At 38.2% G+C, this 7420-nt stretch overlaps 1 pseudogene; it reads right to left on the bottom strand.

Moving 5' to 3' along the window:
• Positions 1–4346: 4346 nt before the first annotated feature.
• LOC101124628 (N-acetyllactosaminide beta-1,3-N-acetylglucosaminyltransferase 2-like) lies at positions 4347–5548 on the bottom strand (annotated as a pseudogene).
• Positions 5549–7420: the final 1872 nt, after the last annotated feature.

Below are 7420 nucleotides of genomic sequence, written 5' to 3' on the forward strand. Positions count from 1 at the left end.
CAGAATTTCATATTTGGCCAAACTAAGCTTCATAAGGGAAGGAGAAATAAGATCCTTTTCAGACAAGCAAATGGTGAGGGAATTCATCACTACCAGGCCTGCCTTGCTAGAGCTCCTCAAGGAAACACTAAATATGGAAAGGAAAAACCATTACTAGCCACTTCAGAAACAAACCAAAGTATGAAGACCAATGACACTCTGAAGTAATGACATCAAGTCTGAAAAAAAAAAAACACAGCTAGCATTATGATGACAGGATCAAATTCACACATAACAATAGTTGCCTGAAATGTAAATTTGCTAAACATGCCAATTAAAAGACACAGAATGACAAGCTGGATAAAGAGTCAAAACCCATCAGTGTACTGTATTCAAGAGACCCATCTCACATGCAAAAACACATAGGCTTAAAATAAAGGAATGGAGGAAAACTTATCAAGCAAATGAAAAGCAGAAAAATGCAGGGGTTGCAATCCTAGTTTCTGACAAAACAGACTTTAAACCAACAAAGATCAAAACAGACAAAGAAGAGCATTACAAGATGGTAAAGGGTTCAATTCAACAAGAAGACCTAACCATCCTAAATATATATGCACCTAATATGGGAGCACCAAGATTCATAAAATAAGTTCTTAGAGACCTACCAAGAGACTTAGGCTCCCACACAATAATAGTGGGAGACTTTAACACCCCACTGTCAATATTAGACAGATCATCGAGACAGAAAATTTACAAGGATATTCAGGACTTGGACTCAGCTCTGGATCAAGTGGACCTGATAGATTTCTACAGAATTCTCCATTGAAAAACAACAGAACATACATTATTCTCAGTGCCACATGGCATTTATTCTAAAATCAATCACGTAATTGGAAGTAAACACTCCTCAGCAAATGCAAATGAACTGAAATCAAAACAGTTTCTCAGACCACAGTACAATAAAATTAGAACTCAAGATTAAGAAACTCACTCAACAACACAAAACTACATGGAAACTGAAAAATCCACTCCTGAATGACTGCTGGGCAAATAATGAAATTAAGGCAGAAATCAAGAAGTTATTTGGAACCAATGAGAGCAAAGAGACAACATGACAGAATCTCTGACACTCACCTAAGGCAGTGTTAAGAGGGAAATTTATAGCACTAAATGCCCACATCAAAAAGCTAGAAAGATCTCAAATTGACACCTAATATCACAACAAAAAGAACTAGAGAGCCAAGAGCAAACAACTCCCAAAGCTAGCAGAAGAATAGAAATCACCAAGATCAGACCAGAACTGAAGGAGGAAGAGACACAAAAAACCCTTCAAAAAATCAATGAACTCAGGAGCTAGGTTTTAGAAAAAAATAAAATAGATAGACCATTAGCTAAACTAAAAGAAAGAAGAATCAAATAGAAACAATAAAAAATGATAAAGGGTATATCATCACTGATGCCACAGAAATACAAACAACCATCAGAGAATACTATGAACAACTCTATGCAAATAAACTAAAAAATCTAGAAGAAATGGATAAATTCCTGGACACATACACACTCCCTAGATTGAACAAGGAAGAAGTTGAATCCCTGAATAGACCAATAACAAGTTCTAAAATTTAGGCAGTAATAAATAGCCTACCAACCAAAAAAAGCCCAGAACCAGATGGATTTACAGCTGAATTCTACCAGAGGTACAAAGAAGAGCTGGTACCATTTCTTCCAAAATTATTCCAAACAAATGAAAAGGGACAGACTCCTCCCTAACTCATTTTATGAGGCCAGCATCATCCTGATACCAAAATCTGTCAGAGATACAACAAAAAAGAAAACTTCAGGCCAATATCCCCGATAAAATCAATGAAATAATCCTTAATAAAATACCAGCAGAACAAATCCAGCAGCACATCAAAAAGCTTACCCAACACTATTGAGTCAACTTCATCCCAAGGATACAAGGCTGGTTCAACATATGGAAATCAACCAACATAATTCATTATATAAACAAAACCAAAGACAAAAACCACATGACTATCTCAAGAGATGCAGCAAAAGCCTTCAATAAAATTTAACATCCCTTCTTGTTAAAAACTCTCAATAAACTAGGTATTGGTGGAATATACCTCAAAATAATAAGAGCAATTTATGACAAACTCACAGCCAATATCATACTGAATGGGCAAAAGCTGGAAGCATTCCCCTTGAAAACCAGCACTAGACAAGAATGTCCTCTCTCACCACGCCTATTCAACATAGTATTGGAAATTCTCAGGGTAATCAGGCAAGAGAAAGAAAGAAAGGACTTTCAAATAAGAAGAGAGAAAGTCAAACCATCTCTGTTTGCAGATGACATAATCCCAAATCTAGAAAACCCCATTGTCTCAGTCCAAACGTTTCTTAAGGTGATAAGAAACTTCAGCAAAGTCTCAGGATACAAAATCAATGTGCAAAAATCACAAGCATTCTTATGTGGCAACAATAGACAGAGAGCCAAATCATGAATGAACTCCCATTCACAATTGCTACAAAGAGAAGAACACAACTAGAAATACAGCTAACAAGAGAAGTGAAGGACCTCTTCAATGAGAACTACAAACCACTGCTCAAGAAAATCAGAGATGACACAAATAAATAGAAAAACATTCCATGCTCATGGATAAAAAGAATCAATATCGTGAAAATGGTCATACTGCCTAATCTATAGATTCAATGGTATTCCCATTAAACTATCATTGACATTCTTCACAGAATTAGAAAAACTACTTTAAAATTCATATGGAACCAAAAAAGAGTGCATATCGTCAAGACAGTCCTAAGCAAAAGAACAAAGCTGGAAGCATCACATTACCAGACTTGAAACTATACTACAAGCTTACAGTAACCAAAACAGCACGGTACTGGTACAAAAACAGACACAGAGACCAAAGAAATGGAATAGAGATCTGAGAAACAAGACCGCACATCTACAACCATCTGATCTTCGACAAAGCTGACAAAAACAAGCAATGAAGAAAGAATTCCCACCATTAATAAATGGTGTTGGGAGAACTGGCTAGCCATATGCAGAAAACTGAAACTGGACCCCTTCCTTACACCTTATACAAAAATTAATTCAAGAGGGATTAAAGACTTAAATGTAACACCCCAAATTATAAAAACCCTACAAAGCAAATCTAGGCAGTACCATTCAGGACATAGGCACAGGCAAAGATTTCATGATGATAACATCAAAAGCAATTGCAACAAAAGCTAATATTGACAAATGGGATCTAATTAAACTAAAGAGCTTCTGCACACAAAAGAACCTATCAACAGAGTAAACAGACAACCTACACGATGGGAGAAAAATTTTGCAATATATATCCATTTGACGAGGGGCTAATATCCAGAATCTGCAAGAAACTTAAACAAATTTACAAGAAAAAAAACAAACAACCCATTAAAAAGTGGGCAAAGAACATGAACAGACATTTCTCAAGAGAAGACATTCATGAGGCCAAGAAACATGAAAAAAAGCTCCACTTCACTGATCATTAGAGAAATGCAAATCAAAACCACAGTGAGATACCATCTCATGCCAGTCAGAATGGTGATTATTAAAAAGTCAAGAAACAACAGATGCTTGTGAGGCTGAGGAGAAAAAGGAGCACTTTTACACTATGGTAGAAAAGTAAATTAGTTCAACCATTGTGGAAGACAGTGTGGCAATTCCTCAAAGACCTAGAGGCAGAAATATCACTTGACCCAGCAATCCCATTACTGGGGATATACCCAAAAGAATACTACTCATTCTATTATAAAGATACATGCACATGTATGTTGATTTCAGCACTATTCACAATAGCAAAGACATGGAATCAACCCAAATGCCCATCAATGATAAACTGGATAAAGAAAATATGGTACATATACACCATGGAATACTATGCAGCCATAAATAAGAATGAGATCATACCCTTTGCAGGAGCATGGATGGAGCTCAAAGCCATTATTCTCTGCAAACTAATGCATGAACAGAAAACCAAACACCACATGTTCTCACTTGTAAGTGGGAGCTGAAGAATGAGAAAACATGGACACAGGGAGGGGAACAACACACACTGGGGCTTGTGGAGGGGGGAGGGGGAAGAAGAGCATCAGGAAAAATAGCTAATACATGCTAAGCTTAATACCTAGGTGATGGGTTGATAAGTGCAGCAAACCACCATGGCAAACGTTTACCTATGTAACAAACCTGCATGTCATGCACATGTATCCCAGAACTTAAAAAAAAATTAATTTTTAAAAAATATTGCAATGTGAGAACACAACACGGGAACCACTCAAAATACATCTTTCTATGCAGAATTTAGTTTGGATATATTTTAGCATTTTAAATAAGCATTTTGCAACCGAGACCAAATAACAATCATCTCTTCAGGTTTTCCACTATGTACTAACATCAGATCTATGTAGGAACAAATGTTATTCTTGTTTGTCTCCTTCATATCAAATGTCCTGAAGCCTTTGTGCTTCTCTGGAACAAGGCTAAGTTTTTGAAGACACATTGCAGTATAAAAATCATCAATAGGTTAGAGATGGACCCAGTCAGTGATATGGTACAGCCTCAGAGCCAGGTGGCTGGACTAGAGGAATCCACCCTCCCCCTTGCATAGGGTGAGTAGAGGACAGAGTAAACAACTTCTAGAATGTAGTATTTCAGCTTCTTATCCCCATGAGGTCCAGCATTGTGGATCACATCACCTATAAACAGATCTTTGGCTTTTTTTCTTGGATAAGCTATTCACGTAATTCAGTATGTAATGGGTGTTCACAAAAACATCATCTTTGCCCTTGAAAACAAGCTACGTGTCTGGGCAGGAAGTACTTACCCAGCGAGAAACAACACTTCTTTCAGAGACAAGTTGAAGAAAGTCTCTATAGCTCCTCATAAAACTATCTTGGTGCTTCTCATTCTCAAATTTCAGCATATCAGAAAAGTCCGGGTGGTTGACCTCTGGGGGTATCTGACCCAGCAAGAAAACTTACATCACCCTTTGGTTTCCCACGTTGGTTTCTCTGACCCAGGAATCCGGAATCACTTGCCTTCTGGCAAAATGCGGAGTGAGGTACTTAATCACCAGAAATAAGAAGTGCTTCTTTGCACACTTATCTGGCTGATCTATAAGCAGTGAATCATTGCAGCATCTCAAATACATCAGAAAGTCATCAAATCTGTCCAGGAAATTGTTAAAATCTGTAACCACTGACATGACCCTCAAGTCAGGTTCACAGTAATTCAGATGGCTTATATTGGAAAACCCGTACACTTCCCCGTCTGGTTGGCCAACATACTCAGGATGGGATTGTACCACTTGTTCAGCTTTTCTTGTTCTCTGTTCCAGTGTGCCTCGAGAGGTGTAGCAATCTTCCAAAGCTTCTCTTTGGGTATTATTATTAACCCACCTTACATTTATTATTATTATTATTGGCTACTGCTTTTGGAGGCTTCCACAATCAAATAAATGAAGACATTTGCCATCATCAGGTTACCCAACAACTTTATTCTTCAACGTTCAACACTCATGTCTCATATCTTGTCCAAGACTAGTTCCAGTTCGGTGGGGCGGGGGTGGGGGCACGGGGTGGGGGTGGGAAATCTCTGCCATACCCACTTTTCCCACGCCGCTCCACACCGCTCAGCCCTGAGAAGGCCACACACAGCTCAGCCTCTATGGGCGGTCGGGCGGTGGGGACAGCTCTAGTTCACCTCACCTTGCCTCCAGCACTCGCCACTGCAGCCGATGTGCCTCAGTCCGGGTTCCGTCTTCAGCTCCTGGCACCGGTGCCACTGGCACCCTGGGGTACCTCGCCCAGCCCCCTTACTTTTTTTTTTTTTTTTTTACTTTTTGGAATAAAGTACTGGTTAACAACCCTACTAGGTACGTTGGTACATGGAATAGACATTCTCTTCGAGAATGGTAACAACAACAATAATTCTTAGAAGTGATAACTTTATGCCAGGAGACACAAAAATTCCCCCAAGAAAGGTCTCAATCAATAGCCTAATCTTCCATCCTAAAAGCCTAAGAAAAGAAAAAATCCAAAGCAAGCACAAGGAAGAAAATAATAAACATTAGCATGTAAATAAATGGAACAGAGACTAAAAATAGATAAAATCAATGAAAACAAAGGTTATATTTTTGAAAAGCTCAACAAAATTTACAAACGTTTAGCTACACTGACCAAGAAAAACAGAGAGAAGATTCAGATTACTAGAATCAGAAATAAAAGGGGACATGACTACCAACATTATGAAATAAAAAGCATTGGCTGGGCGCAGTGGCTCACGCCTGTAATCCCAGCACTTTGGGAGGCCAAGGCAGGCGAATCACTAGAGGTCAAGAGTTCGAGAACAGCCCGGCCAACATAGCAAAACCCTGTCTCTACCAAAAATACAAAAATTAGCTGGGCATGGTGGCACAGACCTGTAATCCCAGTTACTTGGGAGGCTGAGGCATGAGAATGGCTTGAACCCAGAAGTAGAAGTTGTAATGAGCTGAGATTGCACTACTGCCCTTCAGTCTGGGCAACAAAGCGAGACTCTGCCAAAAAAAAAAGAAAATACAATGTACAATTGTATACCAACAAATCAATAAATTAGATAATTTATGTGAAATGGATACATTTTCCAGAAAGACACAAACATACGAAACTGACTCAAGAAGATATTTTTTTAAAGTCCAAATAGAAATACAGCAAATAAAGAGATCAAATTAGTAATGAAACAACTACCAAAAAAAAAAATCCCATGCCAATATTTCACTCATAATTTCTTCAAACATGTAAAAGATTACCACCAATGCTTCTCAAACTTCTCCAAAAGGTAGAATAGGAGGAAACACTTTTCAATTCACTTTATCAGGCCAGTTTTACCCAGATACCAAGACCAGACAAACATTACACACACACAAGCTAAAGACTAATATCCCTTATGAATATAGATGCAAAAATCCTCGACAAAATATTAGTAAACCAAACCCAACAACATATAAAAATAATTATACAAGATTATACAATATAACCAAGTGAAATTTATCCCAGGAATTGAAAGTTGATAACATTTGTAGACCAATCAATATAACATACTGTTTCAGTCTGTGCTGCTATAACAAAATACCACAGGCTGGGTAATTTATAAAAAACAAAAACATATATTTTTTCGTAGTTCTGAAGGCTGCAAGGTACAAAATCAAGGTGACAGCATTTAGTATCTGATGAGGACTGCTGTCTGGTTCCAAGATGGTGCCTTGTTGCTGCATCCTTCAGAGGAAATGAATACTGTATCTTCTCATGGCAGAAGGGAGGGAAGGGACTGAAGGGCAGGAGAGTGCCTCCATCAAACTTGAGTGTTTTATAAGACTGCTAATCTTATTCATGAGGGTGGAGTCCTCATGAC

Source organism: Gorilla gorilla, chromosome X (assembly GCF_029281585.2).
Source record: "Gorilla gorilla gorilla isolate KB3781 chromosome X, NHGRI_mGorGor1-v2.1_pri, whole genome shotgun sequence".
NCBI classification, from domain to species: domain Eukaryota; kingdom Metazoa; phylum Chordata; class Mammalia; order Primates; family Hominidae; genus Gorilla; species Gorilla gorilla.